Source organism: Schistocerca gregaria, chromosome 2 (genome assembly GCF_023897955.1).
Source record: "Schistocerca gregaria isolate iqSchGreg1 chromosome 2, iqSchGreg1.2, whole genome shotgun sequence".
Lineage (NCBI taxonomy): Eukaryota > Metazoa > Arthropoda > Insecta > Orthoptera > Acrididae > Schistocerca > Schistocerca gregaria.
In genome coordinates, this window is record NC_064921.1 from 682,763,045 (window position 1) to 682,779,315 (window position 16,271).

Here is a 16,271-nt window from a genome sequence, read left to right on the forward strand (position 1 = left end):
AGAGAAGCTGTGGCTTTGACAAAAGAATTCTAAGTTGGTTTGTTGGGGTATATCTACACTTTTTCCAACGATTGCACCTTGTAATTTAATCTTACGTAACGGAAGTGTGGGGCAATCGTTCGATTTGTTGCATTTGCTAAAAGCAGTTTCACTAATTACTGAAATGGGACTGCCAGAGTCAAGTACTGCCGTAAATTTTACGTCATTCACTGTAATGTGAATCACAGGATATGCAATGTTGTTAAGTTTTACGTCGTGTTCCTGGAGTAAGATGTTCCTAATGTCTTCCATTTTTACGTAATTACTAGCTACGGCAGCTGCGTCGTCAGTTTCATACGTACGTTTTGTGGCTGCCAGCGGTATGAGTCATTGCCTATTGTCTCTTTGTTGGCGCGCGTCGTTATTGGGATTTGGAGACCTAACTTCTACAAATTCACCTTGTCGAGAGGGCCCTGCTCTGTTTGAATTCCGCCAGTTCTGCTGCAATTCAGGTCTGTCGTTACGATCAAATCGTCTGTCGTCATGTCGGTAGATTCCATAGTTTCTTTCTTGTCGGTTAAGTGGTGGACAATTTCTCCCTGAATCGTAACTGCGCGCTGAACTGTTGCATCTGAAGTTATTCTGTGTTCCTTGATAATAACTGTTTTGGTTCCCATATTGTCTGTTTCTATGGTTATCTCTGTCATATTGATTATTACGGAAATGCGATCTTTCTCTGTGACTATTACTACTCTGCCAACGGTTGTCGTACGGGTGGTGTCTGTTTTGGTCACGATTTACGTTGTAAGAATAGCCTTGTCCTGTATTATCTCTGTCATCGCGGAATTGTGACAGATGTGACCTGTAATTGTTGTGCTCCTGTTTTCACGTTCCGCGATTGTCAGCGTCAATTTCCAGTTCTTGTAACAGTCCCTGAAAAGCATTAATGTCGTCTTTGCAACGTCCTGCCAAAATAATATGTCGTAAATGTTCAGGTAATTTGATTAAGCAAATGCGGATAAGTTCTGAGGGGCTGTGTGGGTTTGACAGGTACTGATTCTTGTGCAACATTTCTTCAAAATATTTCACAAGATTGGAAAATTCAGATTGTTCGAAATGTTTCATCATTATGATGCTATGTTTTACTCGGTCTTGTGTAGCTTGAGAGCAATACGCTGAGAGGAAGGCATGATAAAATTCTCCTTCACTGTGGCATTCGTGAATGACCGATCGCATTCTTACAAGTGGTTCATTCTCCAAGTAGCCACACATAAATTCTAACCTGTGCTCCAATTACCAGTGGTGAGGAAAACAACGAGAGAATTGATGAATCCATTCTTAAATGTTTTGAACTCTTCTGTGTCAATGAAGGCTACAGGTCTTGTGTCATTCAGACCTTTGTAGATAAGTTAGTGAACTGATCCGAAAGTTCGGCTACTTTTTGCGATAGTGAACACATTTCCTCAGTGTGTTTTTCTGATCCAAGTTTCAGAGTGTCCATTTGTGTTGAAATCGAATCTACTGCGTCCTTTAAGTTTTCCTGAGTTCTTGCCAGTTGCGTAACCGAATCGGTTGATGCAACTGAGTCCATTTTAGCTTGCAAGGTACTGTGATTTTCACGAACAACAGTTTGCAGTTCGTTTATGGCTGCTTCGTTGTTCCGTAATGCATTTTCATGCAGCGAAAAAATGCTCACAAATTTGTGTTTTTACGTCATCACAGATTTTTTGACATTTCGATTCAATGTTATGTAACTTCCGAAGATTTTGTTCCATTGTGTCTAACTGTTGCTGTGTTTGTCTCTGGTGTTGTTCCATTGTTTCTAACGTTTGAAGCTTTTGCTGTGTTTGTCTCTGATTTTGTTCCATTGTGTCTAACTGTTGCAGTGTTTGTCTCTGATTTTGTTTCATTTGTTGCATTAATTGCAATAATAATGTATTAGTGTCTGGAATCTATTCCTCTGTGCTTTTCGGCAGTGCATTTGCACGGGCAACATTCACATTTTCACTAGCAGAAAATGTGTCTTGACGTATTTGAGAAAACGGTAAGGACGCAAAACCTTAATGTACAGTATTTGCAAGATTGTGTCCTGTCATTTCGGATTCCTGAGGCGAGCTGTTGCCGACCGATCGATCGATAAAGCTTCCCTGTTCACTAATTGTTTCACTGCCTACACCATTACTTGTTGCCTGGTCCATTTCCCTATGCACAATTACCAAATTACTACTTTGAACATTAGTTAATTCATTACATGGTGGCGCTAACATACTGCTTTCGTCTTCACTGTCATTTCTCAGTTTACTTTGGAGCCTAGTATTACGTTTTTCACACGCCATTATTGTCACAATATTTCACACGACAACACAGAAAAACAGAATTTGAAGAGGAAAAATGAGAGAACACATTAACATAGCACTGAAAATAATATCTAGTTAATTGCAAGCGCAGCTGCGAAATACTTGGTGCAAATGTACATGCATGCCACAACTGTTTTACTGTACAACAATGAAAGACTACAACTACAAAGGAGATTCTCTCTACAATTACGCACTAGCAATAAACAAAATCTACACTAATTACACAAACTACAAGAAAAAAATCAGAAGTTTCCAGTGAGGTATCCTCGTCTAAGGGTCGACATATGAATCATCCCCTTGGAAAAATTACACAAGACTGTGCTTAAACTGACACACAATATTTTTAGCGCAACGCAATCTGACTTTCAATAATCCCTACAAAAGAATGGCCCTGACTAACATTTACGTATACCTTTCACAAATTACTTACCTCACAAAAATCTTCGTTACTCAAGCTACTGCAATACAGCGAGCGCCACTATTGCCTGCTAAATAAAAGATTCGAACTACTGAAGGCACTAACTACTGATAGGCATAGTTAGCAAATGAAAGATTTTGGTAGAGAACAAACAATGTATTTACCTCAATTGTGTTCAAAAGTCATAATATATATAGCAGTTCATGACATCCAGTCTTACAAATTTCAAAACTCCGCCATCTCTCTCCCCACATCCACCACTGCTGGCGGCTCACCTCCAACTGCGCAACGATACGCGCTGTTCACATCCAACTGTCCAACGCTACAATGGCGAGTATTACAACAATGTCAACCAGCCACTGACTGCACACAGCACAGCCAGTGATATTCATTCCGAGCGCTACGTGGCGTTACCAATGAAAAAAGCTAAACAGCCTACTTACAGACTTATCATTGTCATATCGTTTGCTAAATGGTTTAAGCACAGGTGCACATCTTAACCTCGAACCTTTCGACATACAGCTTTCAAATTAAAAGTTAAGTCATCTGTTTCGAGTAATTCAATCACTCTTATAATCAATGGTGCTTATATACACTCCTGGAAATTGAAATAAGAACACCGTGAATTCATTGTCCAAGGAAGGGGAAACTTTATTGACACATTCCTGGGGTCAGATACATCACATGATCACACTGACAGAACCACAGGCACATAGACACAGGCAACAGAGCATGCACAATGTCGGCACTAGTACAATGTATATCCACCTTTCGCAGCAATGCACACTGCTATTCTCCCATGGAGACGATCGTAGAGATGCTGGATGTAGTCCTGTGGAACGGCTTGCCATGCCGTTTCCACCTGGCGCCTCAGTTGGACCAGCGTTCGTGCTGGACGTGCACACCGCGTGAGACGACGCTTCATCCAGTCCCAAACATGCTCAATGGGGGACAGATCCGGAGATCTTGCTGGCCAGGGTAGTTGACTTACACCTTCTAGAGCACGTTGGGTGGCACGGGATACATGCGGACGTGCATTGTCCTGTTGGAACAGCAAGTTCCCTTGCCGGTCTAGGAATGGTAGAACGATGTGTTCGATGATGGTTTGGATGTACCGTGCACTATTCAGTGTCCCCTCGACGATCACCAGAGGTGTATGGCCAGTGTAGGAGATCGCTCCCCACACCATGATGCCGGGTGTTGGCCCTGTGTGCCTCGGTCGTATGCAGTCCTGATTGTGGCGCTCACCTGCACGGCGCTAAACACGCATACGACCATCATTGGCACCAAGGCAGAAGCGACTCTCATCGCTGAAGACGACACGTCTCCATTCGTCCCTCCATTCACGCCTGTCGCGACACCACTGGAGGCGGGCTGCACGATGTTGGGGCGTGAGCGGAAGACGGCCTAACGGTGTGCGGGACCGTAGCCCAGCTTCATGGAGACGGTTGCGAATGGTCCTCGCCGATACCCCAGGAGCAACAGTGTCCCTAATTTGCTGGGAAGTGGCGGTGCGGTCCTCTACGGCACTGCGTAGGATCCTACGGTCTTGGCGTGCATCCGTGCGTCGCTGCGGTCCGCCCTCGCTCAAAGTCTGTCAACTGCACATACGGTTCACGTCCACGCTGTCGCGGCATGCTACCAGTGTTAAAGACTGCGATGGAGCTCCGTATGCCACGGCAAACTGGCTGACACTGACGGCGGCGGTGCACAAATGCTGCGCAGCTAGCGCCATTCGACGGCCGACACCGCGGTACCTGGTGTGTCTGCTGTGCCGTGCGTGTGATCATTTGCTTGTACAGCCCTCTCGCAGTGTCCGGAGCAAGTATGGTGGGCCTGACACACCGGTGTCGAAGTGTTCTTTTTTCCATTTCCAGGAGTGTATTTCCATATGTTGTAGAAGGGCATTTAATAAGATAGACTGTGTCCAGCGCCGTAGTAAACACTGCTGTTTCACCCAGTAATGGGGGATGCAAGCCCGGCTGTCTTTTAATCGTTGTTATATTGTTGGCTGTTTTGCAATGCAGCACTTCAGATTCCTTTCGCAAAGATTAAAAGCTCATTCAAGTTAAGGTTTAAGGGTAAATGAGTTTTGCGGATTCGTTTATTTTGTTTGAGCTGTGTACGGCTCGCTTTTATGCTGTTGGTTGTTTGGGATTTTTTTACATCGAGTGGCGTCTGGTTTCTTCGTATTTGCTGGCGTAACTAAGTCGTTGGCTTGCCTCCTTCAGTGGCAGTAGCAGCGCTTATCGATACTAGTACTGTCGTATTATCTTTGGTGTGACTGATAGTATTTCCGGGTGGTGGTGTGCGTGGGCTAGTGAGTGGGTTGGGTCGGAGTAGAAAGCAAGTCTCCGAGGTGCGAGCCGAGGCCGGGGCCATTGGCGGCGTGCACGCACTGTCAGATTGTGAGGCGCTAACTGCGAGAGCGACAATTTCGTTGTCCATCGAACCTGGACGCTGAAGTTGAGTGATCAGTTAATCTGTTATGAAAGCTCAACTATTGTGACAGCTCTTCGTTCATTTGTGGGTTGTTGACCCCTTGGCCGTTCCAGCTAGCAACATAGTATAATGTGTTGGAGTTCGCGAAATCTTGCAACCGTCTTCCTATGTTGTGACTAATTATTAAATTGACTGTTACTTATCAGTGAAGTGCACCAACAGTATTTTCTGCCCTGTGGCCATTAATGCTCCAGTTACCTGCCCTGGTCGTTAGTGTAGTTTGTAGGCAGTGTGCCTTTTTCTCGTCGTGTTGTTGCTGTCCAGCATGGCAAGTAGTTCAACAGCCTTTGAGTTGTTTGGTTCATATTTACTTAGAGTGATTATTGTTCCCCTGGTTGTTTTAGACGCCAATTCCTGGAGGCTTAGTGCTGTTCGTATTCTCGTCCTCGGCCGATATTCTCCATCGTCGTGGCGTTCGTCAGATGGAAGGGAATTGGTTAAATTGTTGGTCAGTCCTTGAGCCATCCCTAGTTTGGGTTGTCATCCGATTACCTAACTTCAACTCTTGGCTGCCTGTCTCACCTCACCTTACGTTAGAGCTACCTTCCCAGGCCGACCCTTGGAACACTTCTGAGCACCACTTGTTCTGTTGTTTTAAATTCTGATTTTCATTTTAGCTGAAATATTGTGCAAGGCCTTTGGTTGTGTATTGATTCAGTTTCTTTTAAATTTTACATAATGGCCTTCAGACGTGTTAAATTAAAATTTTGAGCATTGATTTTTAGAAAAAAAATTCTCTTACAAGTTGTTCTGTCTGAAATTGTTTGTAATCCAAGACCCAAGCCATTAGTTGTTCCATGTGTTATGTGTGGCCTTCAACCAACACTTTGGGCGAACCCTTAATAAGGGCTTCAGCCATGTGTATTCTCTAAAGGAAAATTTTCATATGAGAAGGAAGGGGTTTATTCTAAATTATTTATCTGACTTGTTGTTCAGGGCTTCAGCCATTGTTTCATATTTGTCTGTGGCCTTCAGCCATGCAATAAGTTAATCAAGTTTTGGCCATTCTGTTGTACGTTTGAAAAGAAATTTTCTTACTAAAGAAAATTGTTTATTAATGTGCCTTAATTATAAGTGCCTTTCAGAGGTGTAGTGTAGGCCTTCACCCTTTAATTGTTTTCATTGCATGTTTTTTTTAAATTTTTGCCTTCTATTTTTAATTGCTTTTGATTTCTAAGCCAGACCTTCAGCCGTCCTTGTGTTTGCTGTGTGGTTTTAGACCTTCAGTCCAGAAAGCATCTCAACTTTTCTTTAACTAGGCCTTCCGCCATATTGTTTAATTGTGATCTTTTAAGCCGATGTGTAAATAAATGGTTTGTAGAAAAATAAAGTTGGGTGTTTGACTGTGCAATTCACAGTAACCGATTACGGCCCCATCCACAACCTTAACCTTATTCTGTGCGCTCTCTGACTATCTACCAATCAGGTTACATTGTTAAAGAAAGTTTTATGGTTAAATGCTTCGATTATCTGTAAAACGCAGTTTATATATTGGTAAATAAACAGGTTGTGTGAAAAGAAAGTTTAGTGGTGGGGCCTCCCATCCACGTTTTTCTTAACTCCAATAAGTACCCTGTATCAGTGAGCCGCTGGTTTCACAGCGTCTCCAGGTACTGGAAAGGACCATCAGTCGGCGAAGATAAATGTAGTCGTGTCAGGCGACTATATGATGAAAGTATTCGCCGATCAGCGACGAGTGACAGTAGACGCATTATAAGACATCTCTTTCTTGAGTGTGCGGCCTTTTTAATTATTCTGTGTCTCCGCTTCTGCGCCTTCCGGTAGATCAGTTATCCTTTTGTGCGCTTTTGATAAGAAGTAATCTGCTAGTGATGTAAACAGTTACTCGCCCATTCGAATTTCTTACTTCCTTCCAACTAATCGGTGATGCTCTTCCACCCTTCACAGTTTATTTGATTGCATCTAGGGGTCTAAAACCATTCAAGGCAATTTCCATCGTTTCCTAGGCGTTAACTCCCTGTTCCATGAATAAACGTTGGCTGAGTCAGGGATTCTTTTAGACAACATAACATCACGGAGAGTACAGAGTTGATGTATCAGCAGGGAGAGATTTAATTATACCCGACAGCGCCTCCTGTCGTTATGGTTACTCATACCAGAAACAGTAGGAAAGTAAGGATAATTTAATGGCTGCCTTGGAGAAAGCTTTATAGGGATTTATGACTGACTTGCTAAAAGCAGTCATATCTCTTCTAGCAGGCATTGTAAGGTGTCAGGCAAATCCAGCACCTTCCATGAAAACCCTGATTTGAAAAGCAAATCCAGTAGTATGTCACATACCTCCGAATCAATCGTGACATTAAATTAACCAAAGTAATACGAGTAACGAGTGAGCAAATGGAATACCACAGACTAACACAAGAATGCCTAAATACATGCCGTATCTTCCCACCGTGAGGCAGACACAGTTCCAAGGGGAGAAACGAGAACAGAAGCCGAGAGCAGAACCGTGTTAAGCTAGAAGGCCCTACGATAAGGGACAGACTGGACACCCATGCCGCCAGCCTACCTGTAAGACTACCACCCACACGTTTTAGCGTGAGACTTTTTCGCGTCTCTGTAACACCAAGGACCACCCCCCAGCCCATGTTAAAAGCTAGAGCCCTCCAGAAAAACAGTATAGATCTTACGATAACACAAAAAGGGCCACTACCACCCGCAAGTTTTAGCGTGAGACTTTTTTGCGTGTCTGTTACATTAGGACCACTCCCCAGCCCATGTTAAAAGATAGAGCCCTCTAGAAGAATAGTACAGCTCTTACGATAACGCTAAAAGGACCACACCAGCTGCAGGTTTTAGTGTGAGAGTTTTTCGCGTCTCTGTTACGTTGCAAACTTTAAAAACATTGCCCCACCACGAAAAGTATAACGTTTCTCATTGGATAGACAGAATTTTTGTAGGCGGAGCTTAAGCTTAACAATGAGACCCTGATTGGCCAGATGAAAACATAGCCAGATAGTCTTTTTAAACCAACTTATGTAAATTGTAGTAAGGGGAAGTTAGGAGAGAGTTGCTCCCGAGATGGCGAGGTGAGCGGAGCTGTGCTGCCCGCCGCTGCCCTGATGCTGTCTAAACACCGTCAAGGTAATGAACGCACGCGATGCCGCATTTTTGAGCGCATAAGGCTTCACTCAGAACTGCAGAAGTCTCATCTGTAACACCCCCTTTTTTGCGTAATACTAGTGTCGATCGTTAATTAAAACTCATGGTGTTCACATTTGCCACTTGAAGAACAGATCTGAAACGCAACGATTTTTCTTCTTTTGAGAAGCCACATCAGCCACTGTAATTTACGACAAGTTAGATAAGTAATTAAAGATAATTGAGGGTCACTGTAGACCATTTTAGTAGTTTTCTCTTTTGTGAAACTTAAACCTAGATTATAGATGCGATATGGCATAGGTCATCCTTCGATCGATTGTAGAACTTGGAAACCCATTAAGGGAATATTCGTCCACATTTTTGTTGAACGCAGTTGGTTTTTACCATCCTGTATTAAAACGTTTCCTTTTATCAATAGTGCAATTTATAAACGATGTTTTGAGAGTAGAATAAAATTTCCAATGGTAAAATTAACTGCTTTTCGACGTTATTTTACCAGCTAACTAAAAATAGGAAAGCCTTGAACCCTTTCCACTAAATTTAGTTAGTATTAAGATTCTTTTACAGGAAGTGCAGTGGAGCTGACGCTGAGATCATTTAGTATTTGGTTATATCATCGCTAGTCTCACTGAACTCTTCTGAATACTACATGTCATGTGTGTCTGGCGCCTCCTTACCAGCAACAGGTCCCAGGTTCAAACTAGTCAATTCCCTAAAAAACACACTCAGAGCGTCGTTGCGCGAAGGTGGTAGGGAGACACGATATAGAACAAAAAGACACCACCATGAATGTTTAGAAAATGGCGACCCTGCCAGGATGGTAAAATACCATAATTGAAGGTCGCCCACATGCCTAACTAGGTCAGAAAAATACATGCTGAAAAAATTTTCACAGTAAAAAAAAATATTTTTTTTCTAAAGTTATACATAGTCGAAAACAGTAGCTGCAGCGATAGATAGTAAGAAAGTATTGAATATAGACAGTCTAGCAGAGACAAGAGCAGAATTAAGTTATGAATTTTAATATTGTTAGAATTAAGTTTTATCTCCAATGCAAGCGCACAGGTGGCAGATACATCGTTGACAAGTTGGTTCGAACCCAACAAGTAAGTGAATGGATTGTCAGTCTTGGTAGTGTCAAGTCGTGTGAACAAAACATTTATGAAACTCGTGAGATCGTATGAGCGCATGTTGACGCGAAGTAGGGCGCGTGAATTGCTTTTAAAACAGAAAATAAGGGATTTGGAAAGATTAGCAATGGCAGATAGAGACCTTGACCGAATTGAGGTAGAGACCCAGCATGAAAATGGACAGAGAATAGAGGACAGTACAAAAAACGATGCAGTATCGCGAGAAATAGGACAGATAACGCACCATAACGAGGATAATGTACGCCAAGGCACAGAAAACCTAGGTCAGCATACGACAGAGGAGCAGGAAAGTAGAGAGACAGTCGATGAGGATTCTAACTTGCTTCTTGAATACGTAGAACCCATAGTACAAGTAATCAAAGCTCCCTCACCACAGAGTACAAGGAATGCGAGCAGAAACGTGTTACAGCAGAGGTCAATGCAATCGGTTGCAAACCAACACTTGGGCGAAAATACAGATCGTAGGACGTCGGAAGAAAACACAATAGGACCCACCAATCTGGCAGAATTTTTACAATTAATTACGGAAACCATGACAGAGCAAAGTGAAGAAATTGCAAACCAAATTAAAATTCAGAATGCAGAAACGACGAGACAAATGCGTGAGATTAAAGAACAAAGCAAAAAAATTCAGTTACTCCTAAGTCATATTGAAGACGAGGCAAAAGAATCTCGAGAAGTGATAGGAAACTTAATAACAGGTTACAATCAATTGAGAACAGACATTAACAAGGTACAAGCGGACGTACAAACATTGCGTAATGACACACAGGACCAGATCAAAATATTACCTAATAACATCCAGGGAGAAGTCAAGAAACTAGAGAAACAGATAAACGAAATTACTAGACAAGCAGCAGGTACAGCGCGTGAGACTGTTGAAACAGTGTGTTACACAAACGTATCACAAAAGCAGCGCTGAAAGATATAATAACCGCATAGTCAAAATAGAAGCGCAAACGAAGCGACAATTTCAGAAATTGCGAACAGAGTTGTTGCAAACCATTGAAGAGCGTAGTGAACAGGATCGAACAGAGTCTGCAACCACATCCGTGTTTGTAACAGCACCGGAAAAACAAGCAATTAACGAAGATATTATGCATTTGCGATTCCAATCAGAGGCGGAAAGTAACATACGTGACAATGGAAAGCCAGGTCGCGCAGAGTACAGTGCAATGCATTCAGCTTCACGTTCACAACCGATGGAAGAAAATTATTGCGTACCACTCCAACGATACTACGCAAGGGTAGGCGAAAGTTACAGTGGACAATATCCAATGGATCTACCACAACCGGAAAGAACGACAGGAGAAATGATCAGAAACAAAAGTGGCGAAGAATCGCGAATTTCATATGGAACTATGACGAAGTACGACAACGATCATTTCCTCAGAGTCAGAAAATTTCAACACTTTCGAGAAGGAAACTCATTACATCCACGAACTTTATTGATCAATTCCGAGTAGGATTACCAGAACACTGGACGCCAGCACACAAAGTAGACTTTATATGTGCACACATGTCAGGAACAGTCGCAGAAACCATGCAGAATGATGCAGCGACATGCCGATCGTACGAAGATTTCAGAGAGAAGTTTCTTCTCACGATATTGGTCCAGCGAAGCACAGAACAGAGTGAAGTACGAATTATTGCAGAACCCATATTTTGAAAATTCAGGAGAGAAGAGTCCCGTGAAATTTTTCGAAGTAATGGCAAACAAAAATCAAACCTTAGATGTACCATGCAGTGACGGAGAGTTGATTAAATTATGCACGATGAAGCTACCATTGAAATACCAGCAATCATTAGTAGGTCGCGGAGGCAATGATGTCGAAGCATTTAAAGGTATTCTAGGGGAACTAGAGTTCATATTTTCGGAAGATGACGCACGAAAAAGACGAAGCGCACGTGAAAACGAAAGCAAAAAGCAGTGGAATCCACAAGACACAGTACGAAGAAACAATTACGAACCACGTGATAACTTCGCACCAAGAAACCAGAATAGATTTCAACAAAGAACCAGTTATGGATTTGGAAGAGAATATGGCATTAACTATAATTCACCCAGGAACAGCAACAACTATTACAGAGGGAATAACGACAACCGGAACGGTTACTGGAGAACCAATAGAACGACAAATTATCAACAAAGAAACCACTATCAACAAGCTGAGCAAGAAAAGCGAATACAGATAGAAGACTTGGAGGTAAGACCACCAACCCCAATAAAAGTTCGATTTGACAGCTAAGTGCCCATGTCAAAGAGGACGACGCACCGACCCAGGACAATTGCAGCACCTTGAACAGAGAAGTAAAAATCTTATCACGAGAAGAGAAGAAGGAAGAAACAAATACGCAGGGACCAGATGAAAACGAAGAGAACAAAATAACAATATTGTGTTGGGACGTAATTAATTGGGAGAATACTGACGAGGGAGATGAATTACCGGAGGCACGCACAACAAATGTAGGAGGAAAGGACGAAGTAATGAGTATTACATAGGTATTTGAGATGGAAACCAGGGAAAGCGAATTCCATGAGGATAATGCGCAGTCGACAGAAGTTGAAAATAAGTTACAAGTGGGCACACAACCCAACGTATATAATGAAGGAAGTTATGAAGCGATAAGTAGTGCATTTAGATGCGATTATGTGGAAATAGCGACGAGGAAGGAGAAGATAGACGAGGGTGAGGAAAAAGCAGAGGATGTAGAAGAAAGCGTAAATGAAGAAAGAAATAGAGAAGAGGAAATAAAAGAGAGAGAAGTACAAGTCGAAGCTTATCCTACAGAAAGTTCGAATTCACAAGGTAAATTCCTAAAAAGACTCATGTATGATTCAGTGGAGGATTCGTTGATGCAAGAAGAAGAAGAACAGAACCAACCCTTTCAAATTCAACCAATTGTGAAGGCCATGGTAAAGCATATCCCCATCAATATTGTAATTGATAGTGGAAGTGAACTGACTGCGATCTCAGAAAATTTATTCATGCACTGTAATGACAATGAGGAATTTCCAGTTCTGAAAACACGTAAGATTAAAGTAAGAGGTCCTATTAGAAACAATGCTGCGGAAGTTACGAGACAAACAAGGTTAACTCTTTCGTGCCAAGGTCAAAAGATCGAAGCCAACTTCGTGATTATACCTAAACTAAATGTAGATTCGATTATAGGTGCAGATTTTTTAAATGAGAGACGAGCGATAATAGATATGGGGAAAGGTAGCGTAACATTCGGGAATGTCACACTTCTCTTTGAGCAAAAGCTAAAATTAGAAGAGATACCAGTTATAAACAAACAATTAAGAATGACGCGAGATAAAGAGGATGAGGAATTAGAATGGTATGCACAAAAGAAGGAATCACCTCAACTCATGTTAGAAGTCCATAAAGAAATCGACGAAAAATTACAAGAAGTTCAAGGTATTTCGGAACACAGTAAAAGAGAATTAGAGGGTATTTTACGAGATAAAGCAGAGGTAGAAAGTGGACAATAAATCTGCCCGCTAGGTGGAACCTTGCTGGGATGGAACAGGGAGCCGCACAGTGACAGTGGTGCAGAGGCGCCACAGGACGCCAGAAGACACCCGGGATGCCAGTAGAGACTCGTGCAGGGACATCGGATTTTCAGTGCTCGTAAACCCCGGAGCGCCCCCCCCCCCCCCTCCCCACCACTCAGCGGAGCGAGCAAAAAACGGCCCGACGAGAAGACCGCCTGGGCAAGCCACCACTGGCAAAAAATATGCGTAAAACTCACATTACTGCTATTAAACAGCACGCTGATGCGCGAAACTGAAGGAAAGTTCCACAAAGGAAAAATGACACGCCCAAACAATTTATCAAACTGTTACTAGGAGGAGAACTTCAAAGCGACTAGTTATCAATAAATATTTCCAATTTCCTGCCCAGAGAAGAACCAAGAAGCAAGTAAGAAGCAGAGAAAAAGCAGGAAGAACAGAAGTTGAAGATTCGCAAGATTGAGACCAAGAAAGAAGATGGGTGAAGAATAGACGACATACCTTCCTAAATCCCTATCGTATTGTAAACTAGTCGTCTGCGAAGTATTACAACGAAAAACGACCGCTTTCAGCTACACATAACGATGACTTTCACGCATACAAAGCCAGTAAACCATGAGATTCTGCACTCACAGCTCCATTCCATTATGGGACCTCCACAACAGCAACACACTTGCAAAGCCAACAAGGAACGACGAACGAAGCTGTACATCAAATACTTGCCCACATCCATCTAGCTCAAGTCCATCACCTTCGTGCAAAAACATTCGCCAACCTCATACTTGAACATTCATAGGATTGTGTGAATGGGTGAAATCAAATTATGTGATGTAGGAATCGTGTAAAAGAAACGTGTGAAAAACTAAATAAGTTAAGCACACCAGACAGCTAATTAACTACAAAATATGGACTTAAGTAAAAAATAGACTGTCGATAAAAACAAGTCATTAGTTCTGAAATGGACAGCAAATAAAGAACATAAAGTAAGGCAATATAAACGTTAAAACTATATACCACTTATTTTCTCCTCATAAAAATAAAGCAATAACTATATTTTACGAATTTTCTCCTTATAAAAACAAAGAATAAAAAATTATCTTGTTGGATGTTTTCCTTTTTTTTAACATTTGTATCATTTGTTAGGATAATATGTATATCTCAGTCTGAAAGCAATTGTTGGAAATGATTCTTATTTGTTAGTGTAACAATGTTGAAATGAGTGTCTAGAAACAAAAACATTTTACTTGCACATGATATTTAGAAAATATGTTAGGAATAGATTTTACTTACTTACTGCATTCATAAAAACAATATTTCTAAGAAAATCGATGTGAAAGACTACTCACTTTCGATAACAAAGTTCTTAAAAAAACAAACTACACACTTAAATGATGAAAGAAAATAATTAAAAATTAATAATAGCATAAAAATATTCTTCTCTTGTCATTTTTAATTATAATGTTGAAGAATATAAAAATATAAATTAGTAATACAAACTAGCATAGAACAGAATAACGTGGCTGAACAGTAGGCAACAAAATTTAGACACCAGAATGATTTTTGACTGACTCAGACAATGATTCAATCATTGCCTAAATTCAGTGCAAAAAATAAGTTTGAAGGGTGGTGAGATGTAAGGTGTAAGGCAAATCCAACACCTTCCATGAAAACCCTGACATGATAAGCAAATCCAGTAGAATGTCACATAGCTCCGAATCAATTGTGACATTAAATTAACCAAAGTAATATAAGTAACGAGTGAACAAATGGAATACCACAGACTAACACAAGAATGCCTAAATGCATGTCGTACCTTTCCACCATGAGGCAAACGCAGTTCTGAGGGGAGAAACGAGAACAGAAGCCGAGAGCAGAACCGTGTTAACTAGAAGGCCCTACGATAAGGGACAGACTGGACATCCACGTCGCCAGCTTACCTGTAAGACTACCACCCGCATGTTTTAGCATGAGACTTTTTCGCGTCTCTGTTACGTCAAGGACCACCCCCCAGTCCATGTTAAAAGCTAGAGCCCTCCAGAAAAACAGTATAGATCTTACGATAACACAAAAAGGGCCACTACCACCCGCAAGTTTTAGCGTGAGACTTTTTTGCGTGTCTGTTACATTAGGACCACTCCCCAGCCCATGTTAAAAGATAGAGCCCTCTAGAAGAATAGTACAGCTCTTACGATAACGCTAAAAGGACCACACCAGCTGCAGGTTTTAGCGCGAGAGTTTTTCGCGTCTCTGTTATGTTGCAAACTTTAAAAACATTGCCCCACCACGAAAAGTATAACGTTTCTCATTGGATAGACAGAATTTTTGTAGGCGGAGCTTAAGCTTAACAATGAGACCCTGATTGGCCAGATGAAAACATAGCCAGATAGTCTTTTTAAACCAACTTATGTAAATTGTAGTAAGGGGAAGTTAGGAGAGAGTTGCTCCTGAGATGGCGAGGTGAGCGGAGCTGTGCTGTCCGCCGCTGCCCTGACGCTGCCTAAACACCGACAAGGTAATGAACGCACGTCATGCCGCATTTTTGAGCGCATAAGGCTTCACTCAGAACTGCAGAAGTCTCATCTGTTACACCCCCTTTTTGCGTAATACTAGTGTCGATCGTTAATTAAAACTCATGGTGTTCACATTTGCCACTTGAAGAACAGATCTGAAACGCGATGATTTTTCTTTTATATAGTTATTGAGAAGGCACATCAGCCACTGTAATTTACGACAAGTTAGATAAGTTATTAAAGATAATTGAGGGTCACTGTAGACCATTTTGATTGTTTTCTCTTTTGTGAAACTTAAATTAAACCTAGATTATAGATGTGATATGGCATAGGTCATCCTTCGATCGATTGTAGAACTTGGAAACCCATTAAGGGAATATTCGTCCACATTTTTGTTGAACGCAGTTGGTTTTTACCATCCTGTATTAAAACGTTTCCTTTTATCAATAGTGCAATTTATAAACGATGTTTTGAGAGTAGAATAAAATTTCCAATGGTAAAGTTAACTGCTTTTTTGACGTTATTTTACCTGCTAACTAAAAATAGGAAAGCCTTGAACCCTTTCCACTAAATTTAGTTAGTATTAAGATTATTTTACAGGGAGTGCAGTGGAGCTGACGCTGAGATCATTTAGTATTTGGTTATATCATCGCTAGTCTCACTGAACTCTTCTGAATTCTACATATCATGTGTGGTCTGGCGTTTCCTTACCAG